This window comes from Physella acuta, unplaced genomic scaffold (assembly GCF_028476545.2).
Source record: "Physella acuta isolate Inbredline_101_S28 unplaced genomic scaffold, ASM2847654v3 ptg000011l, whole genome shotgun sequence".
Classification (NCBI taxonomy): Eukaryota; Metazoa; Mollusca; class Gastropoda; family Physidae; genus Physella; species Physella acuta.
This window is the reverse complement of record NW_026731531.1, coordinates 623,402-643,372: the sequence shown is the minus strand read 5'-3', so window position 1 is coordinate 643,372 and position 19,971 is coordinate 623,402. Positions and strand designations below refer to the sequence as shown.

General features: G+C 44.3%; 2 protein-coding genes across 6 annotated transcripts in view; both read left to right on the top strand.

The window, feature by feature from the left end:
* LOC131932556 (uncharacterized) overlaps positions 1-19,971 on the top strand; it is a 30,067-nt gene that overhangs the window by 2,354 nt on the left and 7,742 nt on the right. The window lies entirely within an intron of this gene.
* The window catches only part of LOC131934551 (LLGL scribble cell polarity complex component 2), a 43,862-nt gene continuing 42,504 nt past the window's right edge, over positions 18,614-19,971 (top strand). For 3 of the 5 annotated variants that reach the window (XM_059290646.1, XM_059290598.1, XM_059290653.1), the window contains exons 1-2: positions 18,614-18,694; positions 19,627-19,806. The gene's annotated coding sequence lies outside the window, so the exon portion shown is untranslated. Of the gene's footprint in view, positions 18,781-19,476; positions 19,807-19,971 lie in introns of those variants that run through there. The other 2 variants (XM_059290615.1, XM_059290624.1) reach the window with 2 other exon arrangements.

Below are 19,971 nucleotides of genomic sequence, written 5' to 3'. Positions count from 1 at the left end.
CTGCCCACACGTAGCTCAATCTAATCCACCCCCTCCATCCCCCCACCCACCCACTGTGGACGTGACGATATAAATATTTATGCCCCCTGTGTCAACTTGCACTGAGAAATGCTGCAGGCTGAAATAATAATTTAAATCGATACTTTGATTTTTGAAGAAAACAAAATCAGGTATCCATCGATTTGGGTTAGATGGTGACCATATTGTCCCCATCATCATCATTCCTGTGGAGCCCTTGTGGAGCATAATGACACAACCACACTTCTTCATCGTTCTGAGCGATTCCTCCAAGTTGGGCCCACGACATTCCGGCTGCATCTGCTTCACTGAGAGATGATCTTTTCCATGTTTGTTTAAGCCCACCTACTTTCCTCTTTTTCTTGGCGATTCCAATCCAGAACCTGAACTGAGTAATTGCTGATCGAAATTTAAACATTGATCAACATTCAATCGACCGGACTAGAGTACCACCCTTATACACGCCTCTCTTAACCTGTCTGTCGACGCCCCCGTGTGACTTTTAGGCCGTTGACTTCTCCCTACCGCTAGTCTGGCTGGTTGTCGACGCCCCTGTCAACTGATGACCTGGGTAACCCGAGCCCCCAGGAACATTCAAGCATCACCGTGTCGCCATTTGTAATGGTAGAATCTGTTGGAGTCTGCTCAAGTTTAGTGCAGGAATTTCTTGTCGCCATTTGTAATGGTAGAATCTGTTGTAGTCTGCTCAAGTTTAGTGCAGGAATTTCTTGTCGCCATTTGTAATGGTAGAATCTGTTGGAGTCTGCTCAAGTTTAGTGCAGGAATTTCTTGCCGCCATTTGTAATGGTAGAATCTGTTGGAGTCTGCTCAAGTTTAGTGCAGGAATTTCTTGCCGCCATTTGTAATGGTAGAATCTGTTGGAGTCTGCTCAAGTTTAGTGCAGGAATTTCTTGCCGCCATTTGTAATGGTAGAATCTGTTGGAGTCTGCTCAAGTTTAGTGCAGGAATTTCTTGCCGCCATTTGTAATGGTAGAATCTGTTGGAGTCTGCTCAAGTTTAGTGCAGGAATTTCTTGTCGCCATTTGTAATGGTAGAATCTGTTGGAGTCTGCTCAAGTTTAGTGCAGGAATTTCTTGTCGCCATTTGTAATGGTAGAATCTGTTGGAGTCTGCTCAAGTTTAGTGCAGGAATTTCTTGTCGCCATCCCGTGCCGTGAGAGAAAAGTATTCTGGTTCATCTCTAGGTGACGTCTCTCCGGTTAGTTCCCGGCTCATTCTCCCCCCCCCCCCCCACCCAGTATTTGACAAGAGACGTTGGGTCTAGTTAGCACCGGAGTTGTGATGTCCTACAATACAACTTAGACGCAAAATATTTTTCTTCTACAGCCCCCCCCCCCAACAGAAGCGCCACTGGAGAGTTACCTTGCCCACTACCCCCCCACCACCACCACCCGTACATGAAGCGCCACTGGAGAATTACCTTGCCCACTACCCCCCCCCCCACCACCACCACCCCAACAGGAAGCGCCACTGGTAAAATTACCTTGCCCACTACCCCCCCCCCCCCCACCACCACCACCCCAACAGGAAGCGCCACTGGAGAATTACATTGCCCACTACCAGCTAAAAAACAGGTTACCTCCAGTGGTTTTGGTCCTTTATTAATAACCACACAATAGAACTGGATGTTTGACATTCAAGCCTCACTCCCCTTCCCCCACCCCCGGGCAAACAAGCAGACATGCACACACACACAACGCTGGAATACCTGGCCAGAAGCTGTCCCCCCCCCCCCCACCTCCCCGTGTCTTTGTGTGATCGTCTGCTCCAGCTGATGACTGGTCCTGCTTCCCTCGTTTGGGGGGGGGGGGGGAGTGGTTGGTTGTGGGTGCCTCGGTGGTTTGATGTGTACTAGCACTGTAGTGCTAAGGCTATATACTAACACTGTGTTGCTAAGGCCATATGCTAGCACTGTGGTGCTAAGACTATATGCTAGCACTGTGGTGCTAAGGCTACATGCTAGCACGGTGGTGCTAAGGCTACATGCTAGCACTGTGGTGCTAAGACTATATGCTAGCACTGTGATGCTAAGGCTACATCCTAGCACGGTGGTGCTAAGGCTACATGCAAGTACTGTGGTGCTAAGGCTACATGCTAGCACGGTGGTGCTAAGGCTACATGCTATCACTGTGGTGCTAATGCTACACGCTAGCACTGTAGTGCTAAGGCTACATGCTAGCACTGTGGTGCTAAGGCTACATGCAAGTACTGTGGTGCTAAGGCTACATGCTAGCACGGTGGTGCTAAGGCTACTGCTATCACTGTGGTGCTAATGCTACACGCTAGCACTGTGGTGCTAAGGCTACATGCTAGCACTGTGGTGCTAAAGCTACATGCTAGCACTGTGGTGCTAAGGCTACATGCTATCACTGTGGTGCTAATGCTACACGCTAGCACTGTGGTGCTAAGGCTACATGCTAGCACTGTGGTGCTAATGCTACACGCTAGCACTGTGGTGCTAAAGCTACATGCAAGCACTGTGGTGCTAAGGCTACATGCTAGCACTGTGGTGCTAAGGCTACATGCTAGCACTGTGGTGCTAATGCTATATGCTAGCACTGTGGTGCTAAGGCTACATGCCAACAATATGGTATTGAAGCGAAGAGCTGAATTGAATGAAATCGAAAATTGAAAATAGGGATAGACCTGGCTGAAAGTCCGGTAGGTTCTCCTTCTCTTCCAGCTTAGCACTTTTCAGGTGTTTTTTTATTGTAATCGAATGTGTCCAATATCGATTACAATCACAACCCTGTTATTGACTCTGGTAACAGAATATGTTTGTACAAAAATAATCATTATCTAACCTCGAGTAAACAATCATTATTTAAACCCCGGTAACAATCATTATCTAAACCCTGACAGCAATCATTATCTAACCTCTGACAACAATCATTATCCAAAAGTCTGTGAATATATTAGGTTTCACTATCTTGTGTGGGGGGGGGGGGGGAGGTAACTGATTGACAGCCAATTATTGAAATGTATACACCCCATAGAATGTACACAATATGCACCGATATCCTACCAGCTAATTTATTGTGACTGTATCGAGGGTGGGTAGTTTAAAATGGAGCAGTTTAGGCTTTTGAGAGAATGCCTAAAATAATTTGACTTCATATTTCAACATATCTGGGGACACCAAAATCCAGATCTTTTGATCACCTGCATTGAAGATCATTTGACTTTCTACATCAAAGATCATTCCGTTCTGCACAGAAGATGTCATGCATGACTCATATTCGACACTTTTGAAGCGTAATGTGATGTCAAACTGTTTAGTTCTTAATTATCACATCGTCGTGTGAGAGAGGCATGTAGCCGTAAAGGTAGCGATAACGAGAACGATAACTAGAGCGATAATGAGAGCGATAACCAGGGCTTTAACGCGATAAAACTAGTTATCGACTGGGAAGCTGGTGGTCCAAAAGTTTGTCAGGTCAGAGGGAGATTAGAGCGAAAACAAAGTATCGGATCCACACAGCTGGGTAAGCCTTCAGTCCTGATAGGGGCAACATCAAGCATCTTCTGTAGTTCATGTAGATATATTCTATTGGGTCGTCAATCACAGACAACATCAAGCCTCTTCTCTAGTACATGTAGATATATTGGGGCGTCAATCACAGGCAACGTCCAACATCTTCTCTAGAACATGTACATCTATTGGGGCGTCAATCACAGGCAACGTCCAACATCTTCTCTAGAACATGTACATCTATTGGGACGTCACACATAGGCAACGTCCAACATCTTCTCTAGAACATGTACATCTATTGGGACGTCACACATAGGCAACGTCCAACATCTTCTCTAGAACATGTACATCTATTGGGACGTCAATCACAGACAACGTCCAACATATTCTCTAGTACATGTAGATATATTGGGACGTCACACATAGACAACGTGCAACATCTTCTCTAGTACATGTAGATCTTTTGGGACGTCAATCACAGACAACGTCCAACATCTTCTCTAGTACATGTAGATATATTGGTACGTCAATCACAGGCAACGTCCAACAGATTCTCTAGTACATGTACATCTATTGGGACGTCACACATAGACAACGTCCAACATCTTCTCTAGTACATGTAAATCTATTGGGACGTCACACATAGACAACGTCCAACATCGTCTCTAGTACATGTAGTTATATTGGGACGTCACACATAGACAACGTCCAACATCTTCTCTAGTACATGTAAATCTATTGGGACGTCACACATAGACAACGTCCAACATCGTCTCTAGTACATGTAGTTATATTGGGACGTCACACATAGACAACGTCCAACATCTTCTCTAGTACATGTAGATATATTGGGACGTCACACATAGACAACGTCCAACATCTTCTCTAGTACATGTAGATCTATTTGGACGTCACACATAGACAACGTCCAACATCTTCTCTAGTACATGTAGGTCTATTGGGACGTCACACATAGGCAACATCAAGCATCTTCTCTAGTACATGTAGATATATTGGGACGTCACACATAGGCAACATCAAGCATCTTCTCTAGTACATGTACATCTATTGGGACGTCACACATAGGCAACGTCCAACATCTTCTCTAGCACATGTAGATATATTGGGACGTCAATCACAGACCACGTCCAATATCTTCTCTTGTACATGTAGATTTATTCTATTGGGACGTCAATCACAGACCACGTCCAACATCTTCTCTAGAACATGTACATCTATTGGGACGTCAATCACAGACCACGTCCAACATCTTCTCTAGTACATGTAGATATATTCTATTGGGACGTCAATCACAGACCACGTCCAACATCTTCTCTAGTACATGTAGATATATTGGGACGTCACACATACACAACGTCCAACATCTTCTCTAGTACATGTAGGTCTATTGGGACGTCACACATAGGCAACATCAAGCATCTTCTCTAGTACATGTAGATCTATTGGGACTTCAAACATAGGAACGTCCAACATCTTCTCTAATGAGACATAAAGGATCTAAAGCGGAATAGACGTAATTCACACTACGCTTACATCAAACAACACGAAAATTGATGGACGTTAAAATCACACTTTACGTAGCTAAAGTTGGACTCAATCATGACGTAGCTCACACGTGACGTAAATTACACTTCATGGATCCCATAGACGTAGCTCACACGTGACGTAAATTACACTACATGGATCCCATGGACGTAGCTTACACCAGGCAGTCACTTAAGTTAGGTCACGTGACTCTAAGAGTAGACCTGCTACCTCATCTGAGGGCTCGCTAAACCTTAATCCGCTTCCCTGATTATCAACTCTCAGCTAGATAAAGGAAACTTGTTTTCTTTTCAAGTGGGGTTAGGTGGTAGAGCGCTATTGATACGCTTTAAGCTGTGGTTCAAGTTAGTGCATATGGGGGCCCCAGAGGCCACCCAACTCGCACAGTCAGTGAAGATAAGTCACCCGGTCTGTGTAGTGACCACGGCACTTCACATGTTGGTCGATGGTCGGTCGATCAATTGACCACACTTCACATTATGTTGGTCGATGGTCGGTCGATCAATTGACCACACTTCACATTATGCTGACCAACAGAAACAAATACACTTCGACAGAAACTCATCCTCTCTAATTTAAACTTTTCAAGTGAGTTTTTGTAACATTATGTAAAAAAAAAAATTATGAATACGTTATAACTTTTGTAACCTTATGTAAAAAAAAAAAGTTATGAATACGTTATAACTTCCGGGTACTTAAAATTGTTTTAAATTTTCTCTTCCAAACACTTGGTTATATAACACTTGTTGTATTGTGTAATGATAAAACACTTGATGTATTGTGTAATGATAGAACACTTGATGTATTATGTAACTATTACACGCAATTTATTATCACAGGCCGAGTTTTTGAGCACTACAATGTGTCAATTGTTTAAAACTGGTTCACGTCACTCACAAAGTCATGAGTGAACATTACTTAACAAGTTTCATGGGAACATTATTATTGACATTATGTAGCAAGTTCCACATGAACAGTACTAACAAGTTTCACATAAACATTACTAACAAGTTTCACATAAACATTACTAACAAGTTTCACTTAAACATTACTTTACATGAATATTACGTTACAAGTCTCACGTGAACTTTATGTAACAAGTTTCACGTGACCTTTATGTAACAAGTTTCACAGGAAACAAATAAAGTTTTCGGAACATTTTAGCTGTGATTTTGGGTTGTTGAACCAAAATTTAATTAACGATTAGGTTTTTTTAAGTTACTATCAAACGAGATGAAGTCTTTACAAATTTCAATCTTCATTAATTTTGTGGACACATATTAATTTATTTTTCTATCGTAAAACCAGCCTCTTGGTTATAAACAAATTATTTTATTCATTAACTTGTGTTTTTCAATTAACCCTCGTGTTGTGTTCAATTCCCCTTAGCCAGTGGTTAAAATAACCTGACAACAACATCACAATATCTTGTTACCGGGTTGAATAACCTGAACTAACCTTTAAGGGAGGTAACTCGAAATCTTGGTGAAGAGTTCAAATTTAGAATTCTAACTTCTAACCAAGGAAGTTTTAGGTAACTAGATATTAAAGCAGGACTGGCATTGCGCAAGATATTTTTTTATAATTATATATACGTTAATTACGCTCCTTCATTAATGTGATCAAATAAACGCGTGTACCGAGCGGAGCATGAAGTAACAGCACCATCAATCTGAATTTGGTACAATTTGCGGCTCGGCTATATTACCTCCCCTGAGTTTTCCCGCGGTTTGTTAAACACCTGCTGCAAATCAATCCCGCCACTGGAGTTCTCTGCCCTTCGTCAAAAAAAAAATCGGTGTCTGCGTTTTTTAGTTGCCGTTATAAAAAAATATTCTAGATCAAAATACCTTTATTTGTTTTAATTAAGAGAGATGCATTTAGGGCGTCGCCTAGTAACGTTGTCTATACCAGCTGGTTTGGAGAGTGTGAGCATGCGCACTCGACTGGAGCAGTGATCACGTGCTTTGAAGAAGTCCCATACTGGAAGCTGGGGAGGGGGGCGGGAGCAGGGACTGGGGGGGGGGGGAGCAAACGAAGGAAAATGAGCTATTGATTTTTACGATAATGAAAATAGTTCCGATTCATAACGACATGAAAGAAGTAGTTATGGATGTAGAAAGACCAAGGGGAGGATGGGTGGGGGGGTCTAAACAGACGGTGGGGTGGGGGTCTAAAAAGACAGTTGGGAGAGGGTGAGGGTTAGTATGTGGATTATGTGAAGAGTGGCTCACAAGCAGTGTACGTTCACGTGCTTCAGTAACAGCTTTAAGATATTTTTTAAAGATTTATTCGTGGCTGCTGTCCCAAGTTTTTTGTCTACCTGTTCCTTGTGGCAAGGCTGATAGATTTAACACACAATAACTTTTTTAAAAATTTGGGCTGTGCAGGGTGTGGGCTGGGGTAAAGGGTATACATTTCTGTTATTTATATAATCTTAGTTCTCAGCCGTCTTGTCTTTAACATGATAGAACAACAAAATAAGTGTTTCATATGTAGAAAATTGCTGTGTGCTCAGTTGGATGCCCCCCCCCCCACACACACACTGTATGGACTTGGTAAAACTATTATCTTTAGATCTGTACAGCCATACAAGCAGAGGTGTGGGGGGGGGGGGGGGTGTTGACGCGTGGGCGAGTTCAATAACCTGACCTAGAGCCTGAGAGAGAGACAGCTGTACATACAACTAGTCACTTGGCCAGTACCACGTGATCTATCCTGATCAAACTGTACTGTACTATTTATAGACCTGGTACCTATGATGCCCTTGCTAGTGTAGATCTGGTGCCTATGATGCCCTTGCTAGTGTAGATTGTTGCCTATGATGCCCTTGCTAGTGTAGATCTGGTGCCTATGATGCCCTTGCTTGTGTAGATCTGGTGCCTATGATGCCCTTGCTAGTGTAGATCTGGTACCTATGATGCCCTTGCTAGTGTAGATGTGGTGCCTATGATGCCCTTGCTAGTGTAGATCTGGTGTCTATGATGCCCTTGCTAGTGTAGATCTGGTGCCTATGATGCCCTTGCTAGTGTAGATTGTTGCCTATGATGCCCTTGCTAGTGTAAATCTGGTGCCTATGATGCCCTTGCTTGTGTAGATCTGGTGCCTATGATGCCCTTGCTAGTGTAGATCTGGTGTCTATGATGCCCTTGCTAGTGTAGTTTATAAAGAAGGATAAACGCTAAGGAAGGGTGACACACACAAATTCGCTTAAGTCTGACAAAAGTCCAAATGTCTGTATGTCCAGAACTCCCGAATATTATATCCACATTGGACATACCTGTGTATTACTACGTTTGGCCGTGTCGTCTTTCGACAATTAGACCTACACGCTAAACTAAACATGATCATTAAACATCTGATAATCAACAATATTTTAACATAAAAATGCAATGAGTTATGATCCTCTAAAACCCCCTTTCATCTCTGCTCCAACTTAATCCAGTTTAAATTACGTTTTTTTTTAATGACAGCAAGCCCCGTCATCCTCCCCCCCCCCCTCCCCCTCCCCCTTCCCGCTATGTCTAACTAATCTTTAAACACACGAGATAAACCCACGCTATTGTTCAGCCCCAACTAATTACAGTTGTAGGCTATCTCGCGGCTTAGCTACAAATTTCATGTTGGATACACTTTGACCTTTGCCATACAAATCTCGATGGCGGAAGACCGCGTTACGTCATGACCCGGAAATAATCTCTTGTCTACCCGGAACATGACGTGGGGGTTAGAGTTCAAGCTCACCCACCAAACTACTTCTCTCTAGCCCAGTGCTTCTTAATCTGGGTTCGATCGAACCCCAGGGGTTCGGTGAGTCAGTCACAGGGTTTCGGCTTACGTCAAGACAAACAACCGACTCTTATTATTTGCGATCGGATTTTGTCAGTGCGGACGATAGGACTATTACGAAGGGTTTGCTGATTGCGAATAAGAAACTGATGGGGTTCGGTACCTCCAAAAAGGTTAAGAACCACTGGTCTAGCCGGCATTATTATATCCGGCGTGTTTGAAGCAAATAATAGTCTTTAAACAAATTGAACACACTTCAATTTGTTTTAGGTTGCTGATTAAAACGAATATAGTAGGATTTTTATATTTGACTTTTCAAGTTTGTTTGAGTTACTCTCTCAAGTAGCACTTTCTTGAAGTCACATTTTGATAGTTGTGGAAAGGGGAATGGAATTGTTCTACTTTTTTATAAACTTAGAGAATAGCCGAGTATACAAGGGAATGTTATGTTGATGGCTGGTGGACGACTGACAAAATGAAACAAGCACATTTTGTAGTAGGCCTACAATAGAAGTCAATCATCCAGGACTTAGTTTAAGTACAGTTTGGAATATGATACAATTTCCATTGATCGAACCACGTCCTATATTTGACGTTACTAACGCCCCCCCCCCCCCACACACACACACCACACCAACAAAAAAAACAACACATCCAATTCGTAAGGATGAAAGCCCGTCCAAATATCTAGTACTGTCCAAGCCACCATTTGCAACGAGCAAACCCCGCCCCCACTTGGTGCACCAAAGCAAAGACTAGGGACAAGCACCGGAAGTTGTACACTTAACCCTAGCCTGGGTGTCAATCAGAAACAAAGCCTTGCCTTGATGGATGACAGCACGTGATACGAGGGTAATCCACTCGAGTGGATAGTAAACCCTCTTCACTTGAACTTTGATCTCGCTCATCCGTTTACACAACACTACATACACTCATCAATTTACTCAACACTACATACACTCATCAATTTACTCAACACTACATACACACATCAATTTACCCAACACTACATACACTCGTCAATTTACTCAACACTACATACACTCATCAATTTACTCAACACTACATACACTCATTAATTTACTCAACACTACATACACCAATTTACTCAACACTACATACACTCATCAATTTACTCAACACTACATACATGCATCAATTTACTCAACACTACATACACTCATTAATTTACTCAACACTACATACACTCAACTTCTCACACTGTTGGTCCAGTGACGTACTCAGCTCTGTAATAGACCAAAATACACAGCAGTTAACAATAGTTGTAAGATTTGGTCACCTCGCCGGAAAAATCCTGGCCAACCTCTTGATTTCTTTGGTAACGATTAGTGCCTGGTTGGACGATTAATGAGAAAAGTATAATCTTCAAAAATGGCCTGTGCCCTAAAGGTTAGCTGTAGCTAGCGTGGCTACCTGACATGTAACCTCAAGGTTCACTGTAGCTAGAGTGGCTACCATTCCCCTGTAACCTCAAGCGTGGCTACCTGACTGTTTGCGCAGGACGGGACCTGTCATGCAGTCGTTAATTCCATTGTATGCTCAGCATGGCTGACCACTGGTGAGTCACCATCCGTTAACCACACCTGGTCTGTCCGTGACACAGCTGACCAGTGCCGCGTCACCTGGCCTGTCAGCGAGCTGGACGCTACACCCCATCAATCACACGCGCTCAGGTGTGTGATAGCTCCTTGTTTTCATCTTCAGGCAGATTTTTGACTGCTGGTGCTGACTAGTTGACGTGGTTATTAAATATGACAGGCCAGAGCGAGTGTGTGTGTGGGGGGGGGGGGGGGGGGGGAGAGTAAGAGGCGTCACCGATTTCGCTTAAATAATTCAATTGAATAGGACACAATCCGATGAGTTCCTAACAGCTGAACTATAGGGTTTATCGGTTTATGCCTAATATTTGCAACAGTTAGGAGCTGAACGGCTTGGGTTTTTTTTTATAGTTGATTTAGTTTACCTTGGATATCAATCTTTGTTAATATTTGTTGTTGTTTTTTTTTTCGAGAAGTAAAAAAGATTACTTCAAAACTGGAACAGTAAAATAGCTCTCAGCTTAAGAAAAACATCTACAAAACCTAGTGTTTCTCCAAGACGGAGCGACACGCAATGTGCAGACTAGGGAATGTAGAGTGAATCGGTTGAAATTTCTGATAACAATTTTGTGGTGTCTCGAGCTAGAAGAAAACATTAAATGTGATTGATTCTTTTGAAAAGTGACACGTTATTTATGCGTGACGTAGCGACATCCTCGATTTGAATATTTGCATCTATACCTGAAGTCAGCCACTTGCTACTTGATAAGATGTGATGATAGGATTTTGTCGGAAACAAATCGGAGAATTTGGTCTTAGATTATCTATCAGATAACCTGTTTACATTGATACACACACGTAACATTCGTACAGGTGTACATGACAAATATAGCAGCCACATTGTGTGACTTAAGGCAGGAGTACATCAGAGGGAATTGATGTTGATAATGGGCAAGTACAGGAATATGTGGGCTAATGGGCAAATACAGGAATATGTGGGCTAATGGGCAAATACAGGAAAATGTGGGCTAATTGGGCAAGTACAGGCATATGTGGGCTAATGGGCAAGTACAGGCATATGTGGGCTAATGGGCAAATACAGGAAAATGTGGGCTAATTGGGCAAGTACAGGCATATGTGAGCTAATGGGCAAATACAGGAAAATGTGGGCTAATTGGGCAAGTACAGGCATATGTGGGCTAATGGGCAAATACAGGAAAATGTGGGCTAATTGGGCAAGTACAGGCATATGTGGGCTAATGGGCAAATACAGGAAAATGTGGGCTAATTGGGCAAGTACAGGCATATGTGGGCTAATGGGCAAATACAGGAAAATGTGGGCTAATTGGGCAAGTACAGGCATATGTGGGCTAATGGGCAAATACAGGAAAATGTGGGCTAATTGGGCAAGAACAGGCATATGTGGGCTAATGGGCAAATACAGGAAAATGTGGGCTAATTGGGCAAGTACAGGCATATGTGGGCTAATGGGCAAATACAGGAAAATGTGGGCTAATTGGGCAAGTACAGGCATATGTGGGCTAATGGGCAAATACAGGAAAATGTGGGCTAATTGGGCAAGTACAGGCATATGTGGGCTAGTGGGCAAATACAGGAAAATGTGGGCTAATTGGGCAAGTACAGGCATATGTGGGCTAATGGGCAAATACAGGAAAATGTGGGCTAATTGGGCAAGTACAGGCATATGTGGGCTAATGGGCAAATACAGGAAAATGTGGGCTAATTGGGCAAGTACAGGCATATGTGGGCTAATGGGCAAATACAGGAAAATGTGGGCTAATTGGGCAAGTACAGGCATATGTGGGCTAATGGGCAAATACAGGAAAATGTGGGCTAATTGGGCAAGTACAGGCATATGTGGGCTAATGGGCAAATACAGGAAAATGTGGGCTAATTGGGCAAGTACAGGCATATGTGGGCTAATGGGCAAATACAGGAAAATGTGGGCTAATTGGGCAAGTACAGGCATATGTGGGCTAATGGGCAAATACAGGAAAATGTGGGCTAATTGGGCAAGTACAGGCATATGTGGGCTAATGGGCAAATACAGGAAAATGTGGGCTAATTGGGCAAGTACAGGCATATGTGGGCTAATGGGCAAATACAGGAAAATGTGGGCTAATTGGGCAAGTACAGGTATATGTGGGCTAATGGGCAAATACAGGAAAATGTAGGCTAATTGGGCAAGTACAGGCATATGTGGGCTAGTGGGCCTATACAGGCTAGTACATCCAGCACAAGGATGATATGCCAGTACGTAGACAGGATAGAGAAGATGTCTGGGTAATCTCTCTCGGTGCTTCGCGGCTGGTGTGGAGTTAGACGAGATTTCAAAATTTCACTTTCGGTTCTGATTTCTGCCAGTCACGTGACCCGTGGGGTTTCAATCAGAGTTGTCTTCCCGTTTCGGTGAAAGTAGGTCATCGAAAAGTCAGGGTAGGAAGTTTGGGGTCAGACAAACTGGGAGCAGGATTATATGGGGGGGGGGGGGGGGGACAAACGGAGCAGGATTATATGGGGGGGGACAAATTGGGAGCAGGATTATATGGGAGGGGTCAGACAAACTGGGGGCAGGATTATATGGGAGGGGGGGACAAATTGGGAGCAGGATTATATGGGAGGGGTCAGACAAACTGGGAGCAGGATTATATGGGGGGGGGGGACAAACGGAGCAGGATTATATGGGGGGGGACAAATTGGGAGCAGGATTATATGGGAGGGGTCAGACAAACTGGGGGCAGGATTATATGGGAGGGGGGGACAAATTGGGAGCAGGATTATATGGGAGGGGTCAGACAAAATGGGGGCAGGATTATATGAGGGGGGGGGGGGACAAATTAGGAGCAGGATTATATGGGGGGACAAATTGGGAGCAGGATTATATGGAGGGGGGGACAAATTGGGAGCAGGATTATATGGAGGGGGGGGGGACAAATTGGGAGCAGGATTATATGGAGGGGGGGGGACAAATTGGGAGCAGGATTATATGGAGGGGGGGGGACAAATTGGGAGCAGGATTATATGGGAAGGGGAACAAATTGGGAGCAGGATTATATGGAGGGGGGGGACAAATTGGGAGCAGGATTATATGGGGGGGGGGGACAAATTGGGAGCAGGATTATATGGAGGGGGGGGGGGCCAAATTGGGAGCAGGATTATATGGGATGGGGGACAAATTGGGAGCAGGATTATATGGGGGGGGGTGACAAATTGGGAGCAGGATTATATGGGGGGGACGAATTGGGAGCAGGATTATATGGGGGGGACAAATTGGGAGCAGGATTATATGGGGGGGGGGGCAAATTGGGAGCAGGATTATATGGGGGGGGACAAATTGATGCAGGATTATATGGGAGGGGGGACAAATTGGGAGCAGGATTATATGGGGGGGGGACAAATTGGAAGCAGGATTATATGGGAGGGGTCAGACAAACTGGGGGCAGGATTATATGGAGGGGGGGACAAATTGGGAGCAGGATTATATGGGGGGGGGACAAATTGGGGGCAGGATTATATGGGGGGGGGACAAATTGGGAGCAGGATTATATGGAGGGGGGGGGACAAATTGGAAGCAGGATTATATGGGAGGGGTCAGACAAACTGGGGGCAGGATTATATGGGAGGGGGGGACAAATTGGGAGCAGGATTATATGGGAGGGGTCAGACAAAATGGGGGCAGGATTATATGGGAGGGGTCAGACAAACTGGGGGCAGGATTATATGGGGGGGGGGGACAAATTGGGAGCAGGATTATATGGGGGGGGGGACAAATTGGGAGCAGGATTATATGGGGGGGGGACAAATTGGGAGCAGGATTATATGGAGGGGGGGGGGGACAAATTGGGAGCAGGATTATATGGAGGGGGGGGGGACAAATTGGGAGCAGGATTATATGGGGGGGACAAATTGGGAGCAGGATTATATGGAGGGGGGGGGACAAATTGGGAGCAGGATTATATGGGTGGGACAAATTGGGAGCAGGATTATATGGGGGGGACAAATTGGGAGCAGGATTATATGGGGGGGGGGACAAATTGGGAGCAGGATTATATGGGAGGGGGGGACAAATTGGGGGCAGGATTATATGGAGGGGGGGACAAATTGGGAGCAGGATTATATGGGAGGGGGGGACAAATTGGGAGCAGGATTATATGGGAGGGGGGGACAAATTGGGAGCAGGATTATATGGGAGGGGTCAGACAAACTGGGGGCAGGATTATATGGGAGGGGGGGGGACAAATTAGGAGCAGGATTATATGGGGGGGGGGACAAATTGGGAGCAGGATTATATGGAGGGGGGGGGGACAAATTGGGAGCAGGATTATATGGAGGGGGGGGGACAAATTGGGAGCAGGATTATATGGGGGGGGACAAATTGGGAGCAGGATTATATGGAGGGGGGGACAAATTGGGAGCAGGATTATATGGGTGGGACAAATTGGGAGCAGGATTATATGGGGGGGACAAATTGGGAGCAGGATTATATGGGGGGGGGGGGGACAAATTGGGAGCAGGATTATATGGGAGGGGGGGACAAATTGGGGGCAGGATTATATGGAGGGGGGGGACAAATTGGGAGCAGGATTATATGGGGGGGGGGGACAAATTGGGAGCAGGATTATATGGGAGGGGTCAGACAAACTGGGGGCAGGATTATATGGGGGGGGGGGACAAATTAGGAGCAGGATTATATGGGGGGACAAATTGGGAGCAGGATTATATGGAGGGGGGGACAAATTGGGAGCAGGATTATATGGAGGGGGGGGACAAATTGGGAGCAGGATTATATGGAGGGGGGGGGGACAAATTGGGAGCAGGATTATATGGAGGGGGGGGGACAAATTGGGAGCAGGATTATATGGGAAGGGGAACAAATTGGGAGCAGGATTATATGGAGGGGGGGGACAAATTGGGAGCAGGATTATATGGGGGGGACAAATTGGGAGCAGGATTATATGGAGGGGGGGGGGCCAAATTGGGAGCAGGATTATATGGGATGGGGGACAAATTGGGAGCAGGATTATATGGGGGGGGTGACAAATTGGGAGCAGGATTATATGGGGGGGACGAATTGGGAGCAGGATTATATGGGGGGACAAATTGGGAGCAGGATTATATGGGGGGGGGACAAATTGGGAGCAGGATTATATGGGAGGGGTCAGACAAACTGGGGGCAGGATTATATGGGAGGGGGGGGACAAATTAGGAGCAGGATTATATGGGGGGGGACAAATTGGGAGCAGGATTATATGGAGGGGGGGGGGACAAATTGGGAGCAGGATTATATGGAGGGGGGGGACAAATTGGGAGCAGGATTATATGGGGGGGACAAATTGGGAGCAGGATTATATGGAGGGGGGGACAAATTGGGAGCAGGATTATATGGGTGGGACAAATTGGGAGCAGGATTATATGGGGGGGGGGGGGGGGACAAATTGGGAGCAGGATTATATGGGGGGGACAAATTGGGAGCAGGATTATATGAGGGGGGGCGACAAATTGGGAGCAGGATTATATGGGAGGGGGGGGGGGACAAATTGGGAGCAGGATTATATGAGGGGGGGCGACAAATTGGGAGCAGGATTATATGGGAGGGGGGGGGGACAAATTGGGAGCAGGATTATATGGGGTGGGGGACAAATTGGGAGCAGGATTATATGAGGGGGGGGCGACAAATTGGGAGCAGGATTATATGGGAGGGGGGGACAAATTGGGAGCAGGATTATATGGGGGGACAAATTGGGAGCAGGATTATATGGGGGGCGACAAATTGGGAGCAGGATTATATGGGAGGGGGGAAAAATTGGGAGCAGGATTATATGGGAGGGGGGGGGACAAATTGGGAGCAGGATTATATGGGAGGGGGGGCGACAAATTGGGAGCAGGATTATATTAGAGGGGGACAAATTGGGAGCAGGATTATATGGGAGGGGGGGACAAATTGGGGGCAGGATTATATGGAGGGGGGGACAAATTGGGAGCAGGATTATATGAGGGGGGGGACAAATTGGGAGCAGGATTATATGGGAGGGGTCAGACAAACTGGGGGCAGGATTATATGAGGGGGGGGGCGACAAATTGGGAGCAGGATTATATGAGGGGGGCGACAAATTGGGAGCAGGATTATATGGGAGGGGGGGGGACAAATTGGGAGCAGGATTATATGAGGGGGGGGCGACAAATTGGGAGCAGGATTATATGGGAGGGGGGGACAAATTGGGAGCAGGATTATATGGGGGGGGACAAATTGGGAGCAGGATTATATGAGGGGGGGCGACAAATTGGGAGCAGGATTATATGGGAGGGGGGAAAAATTGGGAGGAGGATTATATGGGAGGGGGGAAAATTGGGAGCAGGATTATATGGGAGGGGGGCGACAAATTGGGAGCAGGATTATATGGGAGGGGGGCGACTAATTGGGAGCAGGATTATATTAGAGGGGGACAAATTGGGAGCAGGATTATATGCTTGGGGCTTGGGAACAAGAAAAAACCCTCGCCTTATGCAATAAACAAACTATTATTTCAACTCCGACAGAAGCCATCACATATATACCAAACAATATTATTTTAACAGACAGAAGCCCTTGTCTTGTGCAATAAACCAAACAATATTATTTTAAACACTCAGACAGAAGCCCTCGCCTTATGCAATAAACCAAACAATATTTCAACACTCAGACAGAAGCCCTCGCCTTATGCAATAAACCAAACAATATTATTTCAACACTCAGACAGAAGCCCTAGCATATAAACCAAACAATATTATTTCAACACTTAGACAAAACCCCTTATGCAATAAACCAAACAATATTATTTCAACACTCAGACAGAAGCCCTAGCATATAAACCAAACAATATTATTTCAACACTTAGACAAAACCCCTTATGCAATAAACCAAACAATATTATTTCAACACTCAGACAGAAGCCCTAGCATATAAACCAAACAATATTATTTCAACACTTAGACAAAACCCCTTATGCAATAAACCAAACAATATTATTTCAACACTCAGACAGAAGCCCTCACATATAAACCAAACAATATTATTTCAACACTCAGACAGAAGCCCTCGCCTTATGCAATAAACCAAACAATATTATTTCAACACTCAGACAGAAGCCCTCACATATAAACCAAACAATATTATTTCAACACTCAGACAGGAGCCCTCACATATAAACTAAACAATATTATTTCAACACTCAGACAGAAGCCCTCGCCTTATGCACTAAACCAAACAATATTATTTCAACACTCAGACAGAAGCCCTCGCCTTATGCACTAAACCAAACAAAACTCAGGCGCATGATTACGATATGATGTGCACCATTTTTTAAACACGAGACGCCTGAAATGTCAGCATGACCCGTCATAAACAGTGCCGCTTCCTGCATGTGCGAACATACAGGTCAAATATATAAGCTATAGAATGTGGGGTGGGGAATGTGGTCGTTTGTGTGAGGACTGGTTGTGTGGGGTGTGGGTAGTGGGGTTGGGGAGCTGGTAGTTTGTGTGAGGCATGTAGTTGTGTGGGGTGTGGGGTAGTTTGTGTGAGGCATGTAGTTGTGTGTGGTGTGGGGGGAGCTAGTAGTTTGTGTGAGGCACGTAGTTGTGTGGGGGAAGCTGGTAGTTTGTGTGGGGCATGTACTTGTGTGGGGTGTGGGGTAGTTTGTATGAGGCATGTAGTTGTGTGGGGGGAAGCTGGTAGTTTGTGTGAGGCATGTAGGACTAGTTGTGTGGGGTGTGGGGTAGTTTGTGTGAGGCACGTAGGACTAGTTGTGTGGGGTGTGGGGTAGTTTGTGTGAGGCACGTAGGACTAATTATAAGCTTGGTGTCGGACCCACTAATGTGCCGCCATTAATAATTCAATCAAAGTTAATGGTTTCTTAATGCACACTTTTTTCCACTAAATAACATTATTTGAGCTATAAAGATAACCATTTGAAGCTAACAATTATCATTACGTAAGAATTTATTTTACTTCAGTTTTTATGCTCGGGTAGCAAGCATCCTAAGCGATGCCTAAAAGAGACTAGTAGCGAGGCGGATACATTTTCCGTGGCACTACTGGTAAGACACCGTAAGAGCCCTGCATCACGGGACCATTCACCGCCAGCCTCGCCCTCGCCGTCCCCGCTGTCCTAGTTGCATCGGTTGCATTTGCCCCGGTCGGAGGTCAATTTTTCCCCGGTTTATTTTACCACTTCAACAAAGCACTCTCTCATCGTGCGGTGTAGGCATTGGTGCGTCTAGCTGATCTTTCTGCATATTGTGCCATTCTATTTGTGTTGGTGGTTAGACTGATTAACACTGCAGGCTTATAAATAGCGTGCATAGCTTATATATATATATATATATATATATATATATATATATATATATATATATATATATATATATATAATTGATTTATAGATTAACTGCCTATGCTGTACTTAAAAGTAGCTATGTGTGAAATGAGAACTGACGGATTGTAGTTTGACTTCGTGTTGTTAGTTTGCGTTAAGCTTTTAGGTTAGCCTAGTAGTGTTTATCTTTGTGATTAAGTTAATTGACCCTCAACCTTTACAAGCAGTGAAGTTGTGTTTAGTTTCAACGGTCAACCCAATGTTTGTCATTGTTTACCCGAGTTACCTCCAGTGTAAATCTACGTGTGTAGTGTACATTTCGTCTATTGTGTGTTGTTTGGTGAAGTCGTGAATCCTGTTCGATCAGTCAGATAATACAACTGTTTGCTTACACCAATTACATAAATACAGCGATATTGTCAGATTACATGTGTATACTAACAGTAAATATTGAGTGTTATTCAACAACAAGGATAAGCCCATTACATGAGGAAAATAAAATAAATACTGAAAGCAAATTTTAGTTTTAAAAATCCACAAAATCGGTAAATCCCTTTTACCAAAAATAGTGGTTAAGCTATTTTTAGGCTGAAAAAAAAGTTGTAGATTGTCTTCTTAAAAATAATTTCACAAAACAAAACACGGTCATTTGGTTTAGTAGGATAGATGTTGTTCAGGTGATATGCAGATAGTGCTCAGTTTCTGTTTAAATTCGGCCTAGAATTTCTCTACTCCAAGATTTCTTAAAAACTATTTCGCCGTTTTAAAGCACTAGCTTTAACTGAAAGATAATATTTTTAGTTCCATGTTTTTCTTTATACCCGCAGGACAATTGGTTATGTGACGCAGGGATTCTTTATAAACTTTGGACTTTAATAAACATCAATTTTTACAAACTTTAAAACACATTGTGTGGACAATCGTAGGTGGACCTTGTGTCTTTTAGAAGGACCTTTGTGGGTGGACCTTTGTGTGTTGGAAAGAGGCAAGGATAAATCATTTGGCAGGTAAGATTTTATTTTATCATAACCTCTGTCGTTTTTCTGACCATAAAACATTAAATAAAGCAAGATAAAATAGTTACAGAGTTACAGGAATCTGTTGTAACTTTATTTTCCCATATTTCATAGTTAAGAAAAAAAAATGTTAAACCATGGACGTCTGAATGCACG